This window comes from Homarus americanus, unplaced genomic scaffold (assembly GCF_018991925.1).
Source record: "Homarus americanus isolate GMGI-L3 unplaced genomic scaffold, GMGI_Hamer_2.0 scaffold50281, whole genome shotgun sequence".
Taxonomy (NCBI): Eukaryota; Metazoa; Arthropoda; class Malacostraca; order Decapoda; family Nephropidae; genus Homarus; species Homarus americanus.
The window spans coordinates 4,499,594-4,518,211 of NW_024742338.1; the positions used below are offsets into that span (position 1 = coordinate 4,499,594).

The window sequence follows — 18,618 nt, forward strand, 5'->3', positions numbered from 1 at the left end:
TGGTACTAGTGACGGTAGTGTTGTGACGGTAGTGTTGTGACGGTAGTGCTGTGACGGTGGTGTTGTGACGGTAGTGTTGTGACGGTGGTGCTGTGACGGTAGTGTTGGACGGTAGTGTTGTGACGGGTACTAGTGACGGTAGTGTTGTGACGGTAGTGTTGTGACGGTAGTGTTGTGACGGTGGTACTAGTGACGGTAGTGTTGTGACGGTGTTACTAGTGACGGTAGTGTTGTGACGGTGGTGCTGTGACAGTGTTGTGACGGTGGTACTAGTGACGTAGTGTTGTGACGGTAGTGTTGTGACGGTGTTACTAGTGACGGTAGTGTTGTGACGGTGGTACTTGTGACGGTAGTGTTGTGACGGTAGTGTTGTGACGGTGGTACTAGTGACGGTAGTGTTGTGACGGTAGTGTTGTGACGGTGGTACTAGTGACGGTAGTGTTGTGACGGTAGTGTTGTGACGGTAGTGTTGTGACGGTGGTACTAGTGACGGTAGTGTTGTGACGGTAGTGTTGTGAGGCATTGGTACTAGTGACGGTAGTGTTGTGACGAGTTTACTAGTGACGGTAGTGTTGTGACGGTAGTGTTGTGACGGTGGTACTAGTGACGGTAGTGTTGTGACGGTGTTACTAGTGACTGAAGTGTTGTGACGGTAGTGCTGTGACGGTGGTGTTGTGACGGTAGTGCTGTGACGGTGGTGTTGTGACGGTAGTGTTGTGACAGTAGTGTTGTGACGGTGGTGCTGTGACGGTAGTTTGTGACGGTAGTGTTGTGACGGTAGTGTTGTGACGGTGGTACTAGTGACGGTAGTGTTGTGACGGTGGTGCTGTGACGGTAGTGTTGTGACGGTAGTGTTGTGACGGTGGTACTAGTGACGGTAGTGTTGTGACGGTGTTACTAGTGACGGTAGTGTTGTGACGGTGGTGCTGTGACGGTAGTGTTGTGACGGTAGTGTTGTGACGGTGGTACTAGGGACGGTAGTGTTGTGACGGTAGTGTTGTGACAGTGTTGAGTGTTGTGACGGTGGTACTAGTGACGGTAGTGTTGTGACGGTAGTGTTGTGACGGTAGTGCTGTGACGGTAGTGTTGTGACGGTAGTGCTGTGACGGTAGTGCTGTGACGGTAGTGTTGTGACGGTAGTGCTGTGACGGTAGTGCTGTGACGGTAGTGTTGTGACGGTCGTGCTGTGACGGTAGTGCTGTGAGCTGTGACATGAGCGCTGTGAGTCTCAGAGCTTTCAAGTTCCTATGAGCGCTGTGACCCTTGGAAATTACACACTCGTTAGTCACGGGTTCCAGTCTGTGTTCCAGTAGGCTCCAGTGTGTCTTGATAATGTTCCAGTCTGTGTTCCAGTAGGCTCCAGTGTGTCTTGGTAATGTTCCAGTCTGTGTTCCAGTAGGCTCCAGTGTGTCTTGGTAATGTTCAGTCTGTTTTCCAGTTGGCTCCAGTGTGTGTGTTGATCTGTGTTCCAGTAGGCTCTAGTGTGTCTTGGTAATGTTTCAGTCTGTGTTCCAGTAGGCTCCAGTGTGTCTGGTAATGTTCCAGTCTGTGTTCCAGTAGGCTCCAGTGTGTCTTGGTAATGTTTCAGTCTGTGTTCAGTGGGCTCCAGTGTGTCTTGGTAATGTTCCAGTCTGTGTTCCAGTAGGCTCCAGTGTGTCTTGGTAATGTTCCAGTCTGTTTTCAGTTGGCTCCAGTGTGTCTTGGTAATGTTCCAGTCTGTGTTCCAGTAGGCTCTAGTGTGTCTTGAGTGATTGTCTCAGTCTGTGTTCCAGTAGGCTCAGTGTGTCTTGGTAATGTTCCAGTCTGTGTTCCAGTAGGCTCCAGTGTGTCTTGGTAATGTTTCAGTCTGTGTTCAGTGGGCTCAGTGTGTCTTGGTATTTCAGTCTGTGTTCAGTAGGCTCCAGTGTGTCTTGGTAATGTTCCATCTGTTTTCCAGTTGGCTCCAGTGTGTCTTGATAATGTTCCAGTCTGTGTTCCAAGTAGGCTCCAGTGTGTCTTGGTAATGCTCCAGTCTGTGTTCCAGTAGGCTCCAGTGTGTCTTGTAATCCAGTCTGTGTTCCAGTAGGCTCCAGTGTGTCTTGGTAATGCTCCAGTCTGTGTTCCAGTAGGCTCCAGTGTGTCTTGTAATGTTCCAGTCTGTGTTCCAGTAGGCTCCAGTGTTACTAATGGAGCCCTAGTATATGGCTCCTCTCCTCTCTCTCTCTCTCTCTCTCTCTCTCTCTCTCTCTCTCTCTCTCTCTCTCTCTCTCTCTCAGAAGTTCCAGTTGGTCAGGTCAGGAATTTAAGCATGACAAGTGACAGCATGACCCCAAAGCCTCTCTATCCGAACCTCTGAGCCAAACACTTTCTGAACCCCCGAACCTGAAACCCCGAATCCGAATCTCTGACGTAGGAAAAAAAAAGGAGTCACTTTTCTAAGTAATGAAACCTGATATTTTATGCTCTGTAATTCTCTCTCTCTCTCTCTCTCTCTCTCTCTCTCTCTCTCTCTCATATCTATAGCATCACCACCAATTATTATGAGTTACACCAGATCACAAAATTATAACCCAAGAAAATAATAACCTTCATATTTTTGTTTTATCTCTTATTTTGTGGACGTGTAAAGGCGACCATATTGCGCTGCACCGCTAGTCAATTGTTTCACTGTCACACCTTTGTCGCCTTTCTCTTGTCTTGCGGCTGTGTGTGTGTGTGTGTGTGTTTGGGAATGTGTCTGTTTTTGCGCGTGTATGTTTATGTAAATATGTTTGTTTCTATATATGTTTGTGTGTGTGAGTGTGTCGTGAAAGAGAAAGCAAAAGAAAGATATTGGCAAGGTATTACAGAGAGAGAGAGAGAGAGAGAGAGAACGTCTTGCTCTACTTCCCACACCCACCATGACTCAGCACAGACTCACTAATGTAATACACTGAATATTTTTTTTCATCCATCTAACTCTTTCATTACATCAATATAATTCATTTCACTGGAAGATACAATAACTACTACTGAACACTCGTTATGACGTAGGTGTGTGTGTGTGTGTGGTTATTGTGTGTGTGTGTGTGTGTGTGTGTGTGTGTGTGTATTATTGGACAGTTTAGGCCGACGTTAACCAAACAAGTTTTTATCTATGGTAAATATAGTCTAATATGTGAGCGTAATTACCGCCATATTTATAACTGGAATAATGGAGGTTTTTTGTAAATAACTCTGGGACTTATTAGGGCAGGAAGTGTCAGTAATATTATTGAGGATGCATCATTATGGCCGTCACTGGTCCTAACGAGTGTTTGTCTGTCGTAAATATGGTCTTATCAGTGTTGTTTTACCCTCGTCGTATTTATCATCGACTAAATTGTGTATTTGGATGACATTGGTCCTGAGATAAACAACGTGATATATCGGTATTGTATCACGTAGGTCTTCTCAAACAATCAACCTAACCTAACCAAATTTACCTTAAAATATAATATAATGAGATTGTGTCCGCCGCCAGAGGTCTACCGCGTCCCTCACTGACAAGATGGCGTGAGGGACGTAATTATATCGTTTTGGTTTTTATTTGTTTTTCAGATTAGTTTAACCTTTTTATGGTGTTGTGTAAATATTATGTGACATACTGACTGTTGAAGTGTTAGGGTGGAACTGTGTTAACGAGCAGGGAGGGTGGAGGTGGGGTAGGGGGAGGAGGAGGGAGAGGAGTGGGGGGTGAAGAAGGAAGAGTGAGGAGGAAGGAGGGAGGGGAGTGAGGGTAGGAGGACGGGTGAGGGGGAGAAGGAGGACGGAGTGAGGGAGAAGGAGGGAGTGAGGGAGGAGAGAGTGAGGAAGGAGAAGGAATGTGAGGGAGGAAGAGATGAGGAGTGAGGAGGAAGGAGGAGGGAGTGAGGGAGTGGGAGGACGGGTGAGGGGAGAAGGAGGACAGGTGAGGGAGGGAAGGAGGGGGAGTGAGGGAGAAAGTGAGGGAGAGGAATGTGAGGAGGGAGAGATGAGGGAGTGAGGAGGGAAGGAGGAGGGAGTGAGGGAGTAGGAGGACGGAGTGAGGGAGAAGGAGGGAGTGAGGGAGGAAAGTGAGGAAGGAGAAGGAATGTGAGGGAGGAAGAGATGAGGAGTGAGAGAGGAGAAGGAGGGAGTGAGAGTGGAGAAGGAAGGAGGAGGGAGTGAAGGAGGAAGGAATAAAAGCGACCCCCAGACAGTACAGCAGGAGTCACGTGTTGGGCTAATGGACGCCGCCAGCCCTGAGTCCCATTTCAAGATTTTTTTATTTTTTTTGAGGTAGATTTATTGGTCTTTATTATTCTTAGGTTAGGTTAGGGTGGTTAATCCTTAGGTGAAATAAACTACGGTGAAAACAACATAAAAATGGTATCAGAATTACGTTGAGACTCTACCTTAACTTTGGAAAGATTATGTACGTTATTTTAGTCAGATGCTGAGTGAACGTTATTATTTAAGGATCTGTTTAACTTTATTGCATCGTTGTTATTGTGTTTTGTCGTAAGTTAATGAGTTAGCTGCAGTTTTATTAGTTAGGAGGAACATTCACGTAAGAATTACTGAGAATATAGACCTAAGTCACTTTAATTCTTTATAATAACCTTAAATGACAATTATTTTCGACAGGTTATATTATTATCTAGAGTTGTGTGTTTGTTTACGTGTACCACCAAACGCTCGCTGAGTGGCCCATACATGACGTCACTCCGCAGTGTGAGTCAGACGAAACTCTCAATCATTTTTTGTTTAAGCCAAATTTAAGTTTATTCTCACAACATACAGATCAGAGGCATGACTTTTAATCCATACTCCGCTGATGAGAAAAAAACACACTCAAGTAGACATAATATAAGAACAATACATTAGTTAAAGGAAACCTGCAGTAGTGAGTCAATTGAAAGTCTTTATTCTTTGTTTCTGTGGCAGCGTGACTCATAAAAAACGGGTTTTTTCTCATGTTGCGGTTCTGTTGTCCTGGGGTCTCTCTCTCTCTCTCTCTCTCTCTCTCTCTCTCTCTCTCTCTCTCTCTCTCTCTCTCGTGGTAATGTCATGTTGAGAGTTTAGTTGACCACATTGGAAAATAGCCACTCCTCTACCACAGTACCACTCTAGCACCACCACAGTACCACTCTAGCACCACCACTGTACCCCTCTAGCACCACCACTGTACCACTCTAGCACCACCACTGTACCACTCTATATTAAACTGTTTGCCCTGAGGATGTAGTGTAGTGGTGTAGTGTAGTGTAGTGTAGTGTAGTGTAGTGTAGTGTAGTGTAGTGTAGTAAGTTTAAGGAGACTGTCGGAGCAGCCCACACAGCATCTTACTCAGGGCAGTAAACATGGCAGCCTTGCAACTCTCTGTCTTCAGTATTGGCAGAGTCCAGGACCAGGGTATGGGTGGAGGTTTTGTTTATTTTGGTAGAGTGTAAACAATTGTCTTCCCATGTTGAATAATGTAGTTGTTGTCCTTCAGCAAACAGAAGAAAACGAAGCTGTATATTCCACGTATTGATAGAAACGTTTGTGTAAGTGTATTTGTGACGTATGTACTGTACTTTATGACGTCATTCGTTACGTTTGTGTTTGAGGTTTACGGGAATTTACAGAGTTTTTTCAACAAGTGACGTCTGTCCATCACTAATGGCCTCTGCTGTTGCCTAATACTGTTGCAATATATAAAGTGGTTTTGTTGTGGTTTGTGACGTAGCCATAACGTCACAGTTATTAGACCACCGTTCGACTAGACAAAGATGGATTACGTGACGAACACCAGACAGTCATACTTGTCCTCAGCAACATAACAAAAGGATATATCGTGTAATAAATTCGTTCATGTTTCTACAGCGCTAAACTGTGTACAGAACCTCGTTTAGAAAGATTATTAACTGGAATACAGAAATGTTGATAAATAAGACAACAATATTAAGTGTGCATTAGTGTGAGGTTTTCTTAAAGTTGGGTATAAGGAGAATTGACCTGTCGACTAAGCTCCGCCCACCTTAGCAACCGACACAAGACGTACACGTTGATTGGTTGTTGGTTACTGGGTGACTCGTGACGTCACATCTGCAGTCTGACATTATTTTCCTTTTCCGAATAACTACAATTTTCTTTGAGTGTGACGTCACGACTTGGCAACCAGCAGCCAATCATCTGTTCAGGATTGTGACGGTTAAGACGGTGACCCTTGATAATGTGGACGGGTGTTAAGACTGTTTTATGTTATGTATTTATGTACTGCAAACAACTAAAATAATCCATCTTTGTGTCGCTAGGGTGGTCAATCTTCAGGTGAAATAGCTTTAGGTTAACAGATTTTTCAGTCCAGGTACCAATTTCATGAATACCTTCGATTTAGTCCTTATAAGAGCGAATGGCGGTTTGATTTGGTCTATTTTAATTTGTTTTTATTCTATTATTTATGTAATTTATATAATTGGCCAACTCGATGACATGAGGCCTTAGTGGTGCCATTATGTGTGGTAAAGGCGGTAGATATTACGTATAGTGGCCCTGTTATAGACCTCGGCAAAATTTCTTTAGTTACCCCGGCAAGTCTTCAAGTTTTCTTTGATTCGTGATTCAACAGACTGAGGGTAACTGATGTAAATGGGAAGCTTTTTCTTTTAAGTAATGACATGAAGAATCTCCATCCCAGATTATTTAACTTGAAGATTAACCTAACCTAAACTAACCAAACCTAACTTAACCTAATCTAACCTAGTCTAGCCTAATCTAACCTTCCCTGTTTTTGTTTACAGGTGAGTGGTGAGGTGTGATGACGTAGCTGAGTCAGGTAAGTAATTAATCAATGTTTAGTTTTGTCGTTTAATGTTTGTTGATGTTTATGGTGACCTGTGGTGTGCTGGTTAGTATACTCGTCTTGTAGGTGAATGGTCCATGGTTCGATCTCTCTCACTTCACACACACACACACAGTTTAGAGATATTCCTGTGATTGAGGCTCTTGTTACCTGTCTTCACCTGTAATCAACACCTGTCTTCACCTGTAATCAACACCTGTCTTCACCTGTAATCAACACCTGTCTTCACCTGTAATCAACACCTGTCTTCACCTGTAATCAACACCTGTCTTCACCTGTAATCAACACCTGTCTTCACCTGTAATCAACACCTGTCAAGAATCACACTTACTCCCTGTGTTACTGCCTTAATGACGGAATGATACAATAAACGTCACTGCGGATAAATATAGACGATGTGTTTAATATTTTTTTATGAAGAGATTATCTGTAGATTAACCTCTCTCTCTCTCTCTCTCTCTCTCTCTCTCTCTCTTTCCTCTTTATTTCACCTGATAATTAAATACCCTAATACTTCCTGACTGTATGTATGTATGTATGTATGTATGTATGTATGGTTTGCCTGTTTGAGTCTACTGCCAATATTCCCTCATCCGATATAGCAAGTTGTTTGTATTGTGCAACGTGGGTGATAACTGTGCAACGTGGGTGATAACTGTGCAACGTGGGTGATAACTGTGCAACGTGGGTGGTACTGTGGAACGTGGGTGGTACTTGGAACGTGGGTGGTACTGAACGTGGTGATAACTGTGCAACGTGGGTGGTACTGTGGAACGGGTGGTACTGTGCAACGTGGGTGATAACTGTGGAACGTGGGTGGTAACTGCAACGTGGGTGGTACTGTGGAACGTGGGTGGTACTGTGCTAGTTAAGAGCCTTGTTGACTATTATGCAAGATACGTAATACTCTTGTTGTTGCAGGTTTTTTTTTTTGCAATTGTGATCTTGTGCTAGCTAAGTGTTTTTTTGCAAGTGTTGAGTATTATGCAAGACGTGTGATACTGGTGTTGCTGTAAGTGTTGGCCCGTGGGAGTAATTCTGTGTTGGAAGTGAACGACCACAAATAGTCATTGTTTAGGAACGTGAGCATGTCCTTGGAGCCGTTTGTTTGTTTGTAGGTACGTTTGTTTTTCTGTGTATTTTCATATGTTTTGATTTTAACTTAATCTAACCAAATAAACTCAGCCTAACCAAACCTAACCTAACCACTCCTAACGTAACCAAACTTAACCTAAGCTAACCAAATATAAATTTCATAGATATTTTGTGGAGTTCAGTTAGGTTAGGTTAGGTAAGGTTAGGTTAGGTTAGGATAGTTAGGGTGAATGGGTTAGGTTAGGTTAGGATAGTTAGGTTAGGTTAGGTTAGAATAGGTTAGGTTAGGTTAGGTTGGGTTGAGTTAGGTTAGGTTAGGTTAGGTTAGGTTAAGTTAGGTTAGGTTAGGTTAGGTTAGGTTAGGTTAAGGGAAGGACTGTGGTGGTGGTCCAGGTGTGTGGTCCCCAGGATGTCCAGTCAGAAAACGTGATGTTGGTCTCTTGCCCGAGGGAAAATGCTGCCAGACCGTTGACCTCTGGGAAGATGTGTGTGTGTGGGGGGTCATTTGCAAGGAATTTCAACACAGTTACAGTACAAAAGTGAGATTGGAAGGGTGAACACACTAGTTATCTACGAGTTGTTGATGATCTTTACAATGGTTGGAATGTGGTTGGTTTTATAGTGATCAATACGTGGTGGTGGTGGTGGTGTCGAACAGCAATTAGTGGACGAAGGATCTCAGGTGGTCGCAGGAGACGGTGACGAGGATGGTGTAATAGCTTCTTCCTAAACTAACAGATGAGGTCATGATCAGAGAATGTTGAGAGGGTCAGGGTTTATTGAGCCTGTGTGTGTGTGTGTGTGTGTGTGTGTGTGTGTGTGTGTGTGTGTGTGTGTGTGTGTGTGTGTGTGTGTGTGTGTGTGTGTGTGTCACCACCATGACCTCACAGACAACAAGTGACCCTTACCTTGTATACATTATTGATAAATGATCCTTGGAAAGAGAAAGAGAGATAGAAGCAAGGAAGAAGATACTTATGAACGGAGAACAAGATGAATTAAGAGACAAAGGATGGTAGAAGAGGAGGGGTCGTCAAAATTTAAGTCGGTTTAGTTCCTGTCCCCCTCCACCCCCATCTTTCACCCCAAGGTCAATGTAGGGCCTCAGCTCCTGTGCCCTCCTCCTCCTCTCCCTCTCCCCTCCTCCTCCTTCTCTCTGCCTCTCCCTCCTCGCCCTTTTCCTACCTTCCCCCCACTCGCCCCTCCCTTGGTATTCCTCCCCCCCATCACCTCCCCATCACCTCATGACCCCATTAAATCCTTAGTTCCTTCATCATATTATTTCCCATCCTTCCCAATCCTCTCATTCTCCCTCCCCTCCTTCTCACCCCCTCACCCCCCCTCCACAAGTCACCTCACAGCTGCAGGACACCCATTTACCCACCTTTCCCCTAACCGTTCTTCCCCCCTTCCTCTCTCCTCCTTCCCATACCCCCTCTTATTCCCTTCCCCTCCCCCTGTTTAACAGTATCCTCTCCCTCCTTCCTTCAGATGCATCCTCTCTCTCTCTCTCTCTCTCTCTCTCTCTCTCTCTCTCTCTCTCTCTCTCTCTCTCTCAGGATGAGTATAGGGTGCACAATAAACTAGCTGCTCTGTTTGTATAAAAAAATTCCCCTCTCCTCTTAGCTCCTTCTCCTCCCCTCCCCACCCCCCACCCCCCCCTACCACTCCCAACACATGCTAGGAAATTCAATACGGTGCCTTGTGCATGGTGGTGAGAGAGAGAGAGAGGTGGGGGGAAGTGATGAGGGAGGGGGAGGAGAAGAAATTTTTTTATACAAACAGAGCAGCTAGTTTGTTACCCCATAACCCTATCTAACCTAACACTACCTAATCTAACTATCCCTGGTAGCGTTAGGGTGTTTAATCATCAGGTAAAGTAAGGACAGGTGAGGCAGGGGTTATCACAGGTGGTGGGTGATAACGCTTATCATATTACCTGTGGAATAGTCGACGAGTTGGGTGGGGGGGAGTGGGTGGGTGGATGGGTGGGGAGTGGGTGGGTGGATGGGTGGGGAGTGGGTGGGTGGGGGAGTGGGTGGAGGGGTGAGGAGAATGGGTGGGGGAAAGATTGGTATTTGGTGTGTAAGGGTGGGTTGGTGAGGGCTTGGTGGGTAGGCGGAAAGAGTGGGGCAGATTAGGATTTGGGGTGAAGTTGAGGAGTTGTGTGTGTGTGTGTGTGTGTGTGTGTGTGTGTGTGTGTGTGTGTGTGTGTGTTGTTTTATGCAATCTATGAAACAGACAGAAAGAGACAGAAAGGAGAGAGAGGTACAGACAGATAGAGAGAGAGAGAGAGAGAGAGAGAGAGAGAGAGGCAGGCAGGCAGGAGGCAGCACCGTCAGTGTCGCACCAGTAGCCAAGGAGTAAACACTGTACGTCGCTCTGTTAACTTCCTGTGCGCGTGTTAACAGTGAACCTCGCTCTGTTAAATCGTGTTAATATCTTTACCTAGTGTTAAATTGTGTTAATATCTCTCTGTCATGTGTTAATATCTCGCTACCATGTGTTAAATCGTGTTAATATCGTTACCTCGTGTTAATATCGTTACCTCGTGTTAATATCGTTACCTCGTGTTAATATCGTTACCTCGTGTTAATATCGTTACCTCGTGTTAATATAGTTACCTCGTGTTAATATCGTTACCTTGTGTTAATATCGTTACCATGTGTTAATATCGTTACCACGTGTTAAATCACGTTAATATCTCTCAGACATGTGTTAAATCGTGTTAATATCGTTGTCCTGTGTTAAATCATGTTCGTATCGTTGTCCTGTGTTAAATCGTGTTAACATCTCTCTGTTTTGTGTTAAAATCTCTCTGGGTGTTGTTAAATTGCTCTTTGTTGTGAAATTATGTTTAATTCATATTAATATATTTATCGATTTAAGTTAAATTTTGACTGTTAATATAACGGCGTCTGACGTGTTAAATTATGTTAATATTTATCCTGGCTGTTATAAAATGTTCGGCCATGTTAACAACTCCTTCGGATATGTTACATTCAACCTTATTCGTGTTAATATATCGTTGGAATGTGTAAGTTAAATTCAGCCGCCTTGGCCATGTTAATTTGTGTTAATATCTATCCATAGGTTGTGTTAAAATATTCATCAGTGTTTAAACAAATGTTAAATTTATCTTTATATCTTCCCTAAATGTTAACAACTGGTTTGGTCAAGTTGAATTACACGTTTTTTTTTACTTGTTCTGATTGATGGTAAAGTTTTATAAGTGTTAACATCCGGTATTTGTTAACGTCGTTTTTAACACCTTTGACTAAGATGAAACGTTGTGTTAATATTCCCCAGCAATGTTAACTGTTAAACGTTTATCATAACTTTATATCAGTATAAACATTTAAACGTTTGTGTTGTTATTATAAACATTTAAACGTTTATGGTGTTAATAAAAAAATTTAAACGTTTGTGTTGTTTGTTAATATAAACATTTAAATGTTTGTTGTTAATAAAAACATTAAAACGTTTGTGTGGTTAATATAAACATTTAAACGTTTGTGTTGTTTGTTAATATAAGCATTTAAATGTTTATGTTGTTAATATAAGCATTTAAATGTTTATGTTGTTAATTTAAACGTTTGTGTAGTTAATATAAACATTTAAACGTTTGTGTGGTTAATATAAACATTAAAACGTTTGTGTGGTTAATATAAACATTTAAACGTTTGTGTAGTTAATATAAACATTTAAACGTTTGTGTAGTTAATATAAACATTTAAACGTTTGTGTAGTTAATATAAACATTTAAACGTTTGTGTAGTTAATATAAACATTTAAACGTTTAGGTACTTGACAGTTTTCTCTTAAAGGTGAACATAAACATTTGAACATTTCCTGAACATTTGTGGTTGTTAGAGAGAGAGAGAGAGAGAGAGAGAGAGAGAGAGAGAGAGAGAGGACCACACCCAACCTTATCACCAAATAACCAGAGGCCTTCCCTGTGTGTGTGTGTCCAATAATCTTTGAACACCCCATGGCTCTCTTGCCACCTCCCCACTGTGTTGTGAGCTAAACGCACACGACAAATTCCTCCAGGGTTGTGATGTTACGACACGACACAGTGCTGAGTCCTAGTCACGTCCGTCTTATGGTTACGACACGAGAAACTGTAGTGAATCAGCGAACGTAAAACTCGCCAGGAATTTGCTCTGTCGTGTTAGGTTAGGTTACGTTAGGTTACGTTGGGTTAGTTTGGGTTAGGTTAGATTAGGTTAGTTTTGGTTAGATTATGATGGGTTAGGTTAGGTTAGTCTGGTAAACTCAAAATACGTAACCTCTAACACACACACACACACACACACACACACACACACACACACACACACACACTAACGCTCAAGACAGACACGCAATGGCAGGTAATGAGGTGAAGGGGTGACCTTCGTCTTACTTATATGAACAGTGAGCGGCCCTGTCTGCTCCACACCTTATACAGAGAGTGAGTGAGTGAGTGTGGATGAATGAATGAATGTCGTGTAGTAAAGTAACCACTTATGATGCCGTCCTCTCTCTCTCTCTCTCTCTCTCTCTCTCAGCTGTTGAATGTAAATAAATGACGTCACTCGTTCAGGCTTATAGTAACCTCCTGTTCCATGTCAACACACCACATCAGTTGTTCCATGTCAACATCAGCTGTTCCATGTCAACACACCACATCAGCTGTTCCATGTCAACACACCACATCAGCTGTTCCATGTCAACACACCACATCAGCTGTTCCATGTCAACACACCACATCAGCTGTTAATTAGCCCAGCTGTGTTTTGAAGGACCAGACCTGTTGGGCCTTTTACACAGGTGAATCTAGTTCAGCCTTGACCACCTCACATAGTCGCGTCGTCTCGGTTACTTTCACGATGTACACGGTGGCGCCACGCACACGTGTACGTTCACCCGGTTCGTTAGCTGCACATGGACGAGTGTACATTACTAGTGAGTGTATGGACGAAGTGCTTAGAGAACTGTGTACGTCTTGTGTGTGTGTATGTGTTTAACAAGTGTATACGAACATGTAAACACTTCTTTTTATGCGTTTGAACATGCATGCAATTACACACACGAACATATTCACACACACACACACACACACACACACACACACACACACGCACACGCACGCACACACACACACACACACACACACTAATGTTTGGCAGTTGTTTGAATCACGTCATTAAACATTCTGAACCTGTTGACCAAAACTTTTCTGACTGATTGTGTTGAGGACTTGGGCGGGCGGGTGGGCGGACAGGCGGGCGGGTGGGCGGGCGGACAGGCAGGCGGGCGGGTGGGCGGGAGTGTGTGGCCTGAACCCTGTTGTTGTAGACTCCTGAGCCAGATATTGTAAAACTAATTAATCAAACTTATGCTTAAACTAAGTTGCCTTAATCTGACCTTAACCAAATATAACTTAACCTGAACCTAACCTAACCTAACCTAACTTAACCCATGTTGGTGAATCTTGGTTGAAATATTTATATCATTAATAAGAAAAGTTAGAACGATAACATTTATTTTGTTTGTTATGTGTGATCAGCTGTTCAGTTTTTTGTTCAGCCGTTGTTCAGTTTGTTCTTCTTGTTCAGCCGTTGTTCACACGCTCATCGTTTCATCGTCGTTGTGCAATATGTTCAATAGTTGTTAAAATAGTGAACGTTGACACAGATCTTCAGAGTTTGCAACACTGACTCCGTGACTCATGTGTGTGTGTGTGTGTGTGTGTGTGTTTTATATTAACCTGTGTTCATATTACCGTCATATTCAAAAGAGCACAAACATCTAAGCAACATCATATACAAACACATACAAGCACACAAACAGCATCACATACAAAGCAAGCACAAACACAGTCACTTCAGAATTACGTATAGACAAGCATGAACACTTAATTAGCATTACACACACACACACCAGGAAGGGGGAGGCAGGTGAGGTACGTTATCCGAGCTAGCGGGGTTCAGTATCCTAGCTCGAGAGGAGATATCCTAGCTGAGGGGGGGGTGGCGGAGGACGGAAGCAGTATCCTAGCAGAGGAGGAGGAAGGGTAGGATGGAGGGGGGTGAGGTCGGTTGGTATCGATCACTGTGGTAGCGCGCGACGCCCAGGCTAACCTAACCTGAGCCCTGCCTGTGGACGTCGTCTGGGTGGCGGCCGTCAGTGTGGGTGTTTCCTCACTCCCCGCCCACACCCACGCCCACGGAGATGGAATTAGGTGTTGACCCCTTGACCGAGAAGGCCTCAGGAAGCCCTCCGTGCAGGTGTGGCCGCGATAAGCACGTAGGATGAGCCTTGGGGGTGTGATTCGTGTGTGTTTGAGTGCAGGTAGTGTCCTGTGTTGCGGGGCGGGCCTGGCTTGTTGTCATTGGAAGCGCCAACATGAATGGCTTATGTCTTTGTGTCGTACGCCTTTAAGGATCATCCCACGCCAATATGGTGACTTACAAATGGGAAAATGTGGACTGCCAGTGATGGTGGGAGTAGTGAACTTGTGGAAAATGTCTAGGAAATACCCCGAAAGAGGTGGAAATATGGAGTGTTTACTGTGTAGAGCGGCCTGACGAGTGTGGTGGTGAGGCCAAGCTGCCCCTAGATAACGTTGTCACTGTGTATGTGTTTTGTGGTAGTTATTCTCGTGTTGTGTTGTGTTGCGGTGCATCAGTGCCGTCATCAGTAGGAACATGTGCAACATTTCATATCCAAGAATATTGTGAATTACAATAGAAAGAGCAACAAAATGTCTTACTTTGTGGGGTAAACGTTTCTAGCACTTTCTGTGACGGACACAACAACATCAGCTGTAGTACCAGATTCTCAAAAGACTTCAAGTGAACACATCAGAATTAAAGTCTGTTTAAATACGACGCCATTTATTGGAACTATTAATCTTGTATTTAACTTCAAGTCAACAAGTTACCTGCGACAATTACGTCACCAACATCACCTGAGGCACCTTTTAAGAGTCTAGTACCAGCTGGAAGACTCAGATGTAAACCTTCCTGAACCTGGTGTGTGTGTGTGTGTGTGGAGCAGCAGTAGTGAACTAGAACAGCACAGTACATGACGTCTGGTTTGTTCACACCACAAAGGATTTCCGTTTCCCGTCAGTATCAGTGTTTTAATAAGACTTCCCCGACACAAGGCCGTGAGGGGCGCCATGCTGGGTGCTGGGTACGTGTGAATTTTACCTCCCACCACCAACAAGAAATCTCAGTCGGACTGGACATAACTGCCCGTCACTGGACAATAATCCCAGTTGGATGGTTTATCTCTTTGGTCTGACTCCCCATCGGGAAAAAATTAATCTCTCATAATCTCCCAGTGGTCAAAATTACGCGAGATATTTTCTCAGTGGACTGAATCCCACCAGTCGGTCTCCCATTGGTCAAAACACCACCAGCCGGCCTCCCATTGGTCAAAACCCCACCAGCCGGCCATCCATTGGTTAAAACCCCACCAGTCGGCCTCCCATTGGTTAAAACCCCACCAGTCGGCCTCCCATTGGTCAAAACCCACCAGTCAGTTTCCCATTGGTCAAAACCCCACCAGTCGGCCTCCCATTGGTCAAAACCCACCAGTCAGTTTCCCATTGGTCAAAACCCCACCAGTCGGCCTCCCATTGGTCAACACCCCAACACCAGTCGGCCTCCCAATTGGTCAAAGCCCACCAGTCAGTTTCATTGGTTAAAACCCCACCAGTCGGCCTCCCATTGGTCAAAACCCACCAGCCGTTTCCCATTGTCAAAACCCACCAGTCGGCTCCATTGGTCAACACCCAACACCAGTCGGTCTCCCCATTGTCAAACCACATCGCTTCCCATATCAAAACCACACCCCACCCCAAACAAACCAGTCCCTCCATTGTCAACACCCCAACACCAGTCGGCCTCCCAATTGGTCAAAGCCCCATATTATAATTCCCCTTGAACAAAAATCCAACCACACAAATTATTCATGGACAAAACCCCTCATCCCCCCCCCCCAAGCCCAGATAGCCGATTGGGTCAGATTTACGTGGGATTGTGTTTATAAAATACCCTGTCAGCCAATGGGGTCACTGTGTAGAAAAAGGTCAAATGAGACGCCATATATCCCAGTCAAATGAGAATTTGTATTATTGTAATTGTTATTATTTACTAGTTGTATTATTTTGATTTATTGTTGTATTTTGTATGTTAAATGTTAGTTTGTAATTAAGCTCAGGTTAGATCATACATATTAATTATTTAAGTGTAAAATTGTTGTTAATGTCCACGTCAAGATAATTTAATTTATATATTCCGTGGAATGATAAATTACTCGTACGTCAGGCAGCGAGATTGTTGTGTTGCCGTGAGTTGTTGCCGATGTTGCCAAGTATCGTATAACATGTTATCTTACCGCACGGTGATATTATTGTTAATTTATAATATCATTTGATCGTTTAAATTAATCACACTATGCAAATAAAATAACAAATATCACCATACAGGTTGTTATAGGGGTTAATTAACAGAAATGATCTCCTAACTATATTTAAATAATTATATCTCACCTGAATGTCCAAGTGATCATGTGTTAAGTTTTAAGTTATTAATTTTATTACTTAACTCCCTATAAGTGTCATTTAAGTTCCTAAGTAAAGTTTATTATGTCATTTAAAACGATAATATTGATATATGTTAAAAGGAAAAGTTCATTTACAAACCTTCACAATTTGTCGGGTGATAAAATACGTTCAGCTGGGATACAGAGATCATTCATCACATAAGAGGGGGGTGAGTGATATGGAGACACACACACACACACACAGACAGACACAGACACAGACAGACACACACACAGACACACACACACAGACACACACACACAGACAGACAGACACACACACACACACACACAGACACACACACACACACACAGACACACAGACACACACACACACAGACACACAGACACACACAGACAGACACACACACACACACACACACACACACACAGACAGACACACAGACACACACACACAGACACAGACACAGACACACACACACAGACACAGACACAGACACAGACACACACACACACAGACAGACACACAGACACACACACAGACACAGACACACAGACACACAGACACAGACACACACACAGACACAGACACAGACAGACAGACAGACAGACACACACACACACAGACACACACAGACACACACACACACAGACACAGACACAGACACACAGACACACACACACACACACACAGACACACAGACACACAGACACACACACAGACACACACACACACACACACAGACACAGACACACACAGACACACAGACACAGACACACACACAGACACAGACACACACAGACACACACACACACACACACACACACACACAGACAGACACACACACACACACACAGACACAGACACACACACACAGACACAGACACACACACACACACACACAGACACACACACAGACACAGACACACACACACACACACACACACACAGACACACACACAGACACACACACACACACACACACACACACACAGACACACACACAGACACAGACACACACAGACACAGACACACACACACACACACACACACACACAGACACACACACAGACACAGACACACACACACACACACACACACACACAGACACACACACACACACAGACACACACACACACACACACACACACACACACACACACACACACACACACACACACACACACACACAGACACACAGACACACAGACACACACACACACACAACACAGACACACACACAGCACACACACACAGACACAGACACAGACACACACACACACACACACACACAGACACACACACACAGACACAGACAGACACACACAGACACACACACACACACACACAGACACACACACACACACACACACACAGACACACACACACACACACACACACACACACACACACACACACACACACACACACAGACACAGACACACACACACACACACACACACACACACACACACTGTTTGTCGTTATCATCAGGCGAACTGTGACGTAAATGTGTCCCAGTATCGGCTTCCGGTCAGTCCTTAGTAATGCGGACCTATTACGACTGTGACCCATTAGGACTGGGACCCATTATGACAGACCCATTAGGACTGGAACCCATTAGGACTGGAACCCATTAGGACTGGAACCCATTAGGACTGGAACCCATTAGGACTGGGACCAATTATGACTGAGACCCATTAGGACTGGAACCCATTAGGGCTGGGACCCATTAGGACTGGAACCCACAGGACTGGGACCAATTATGACCGAGACCCATTAGACTGGAACCCATCACTAGACTGGGACCCAATAGGACTGGGGACCAATTATGACTGAGACCCATTAGGACTGGAACCCATTAGGATTGGGACCCATTAGGACTGGAACCCATTAGGACTGGAACCCATTAGGACTGGAACCCATTAGGACTGGGACCAATTAGAACTGGGACTCATTACAACTGGGACCCATTAGGACTGGGACCCATTAGGACTGGGACCCATTAGGACTGAGACTCATTAGGGCTGGGACCCATTAGGACTGGGACCAATTAGAACTGGGACTCATTAGAACTGGGACCCATTAGAACTGGGACCCATTAGGATGGGGGACCCATTAGGACTGCACCATTAGGACTAGGACCTATTAGGAC

At 44.2% G+C, this 18,618-nt stretch overlaps 1 protein-coding gene across 18 annotated transcripts in view; it reads left to right on the top strand.

Moving 5' to 3' along the window:
- Window positions 1-18,618, top strand: part of LOC121876862 (serine-rich adhesin for platelets-like) — a 132,215-nt gene that overhangs the window by 22,147 nt on the left and 91,450 nt on the right. For 13 of the 18 annotated variants that reach the window (XM_042382343.1, XM_042382342.1, XM_042382358.1 and 10 more), the window contains exon 1: window positions 14,046-14,194. The exons of 2 other annotated variants lie outside the window; for them this stretch is intronic. The gene's annotated coding sequence lies outside the window, so the exon portion shown is untranslated. Of the gene's footprint in view, window positions 1-14,043; window positions 14,195-18,618 lie in introns of those variants that run through there. 3 more of the 18 variants (XM_042382352.1, XM_042382347.1, XM_042382344.1) reach the window with 3 other exon arrangements.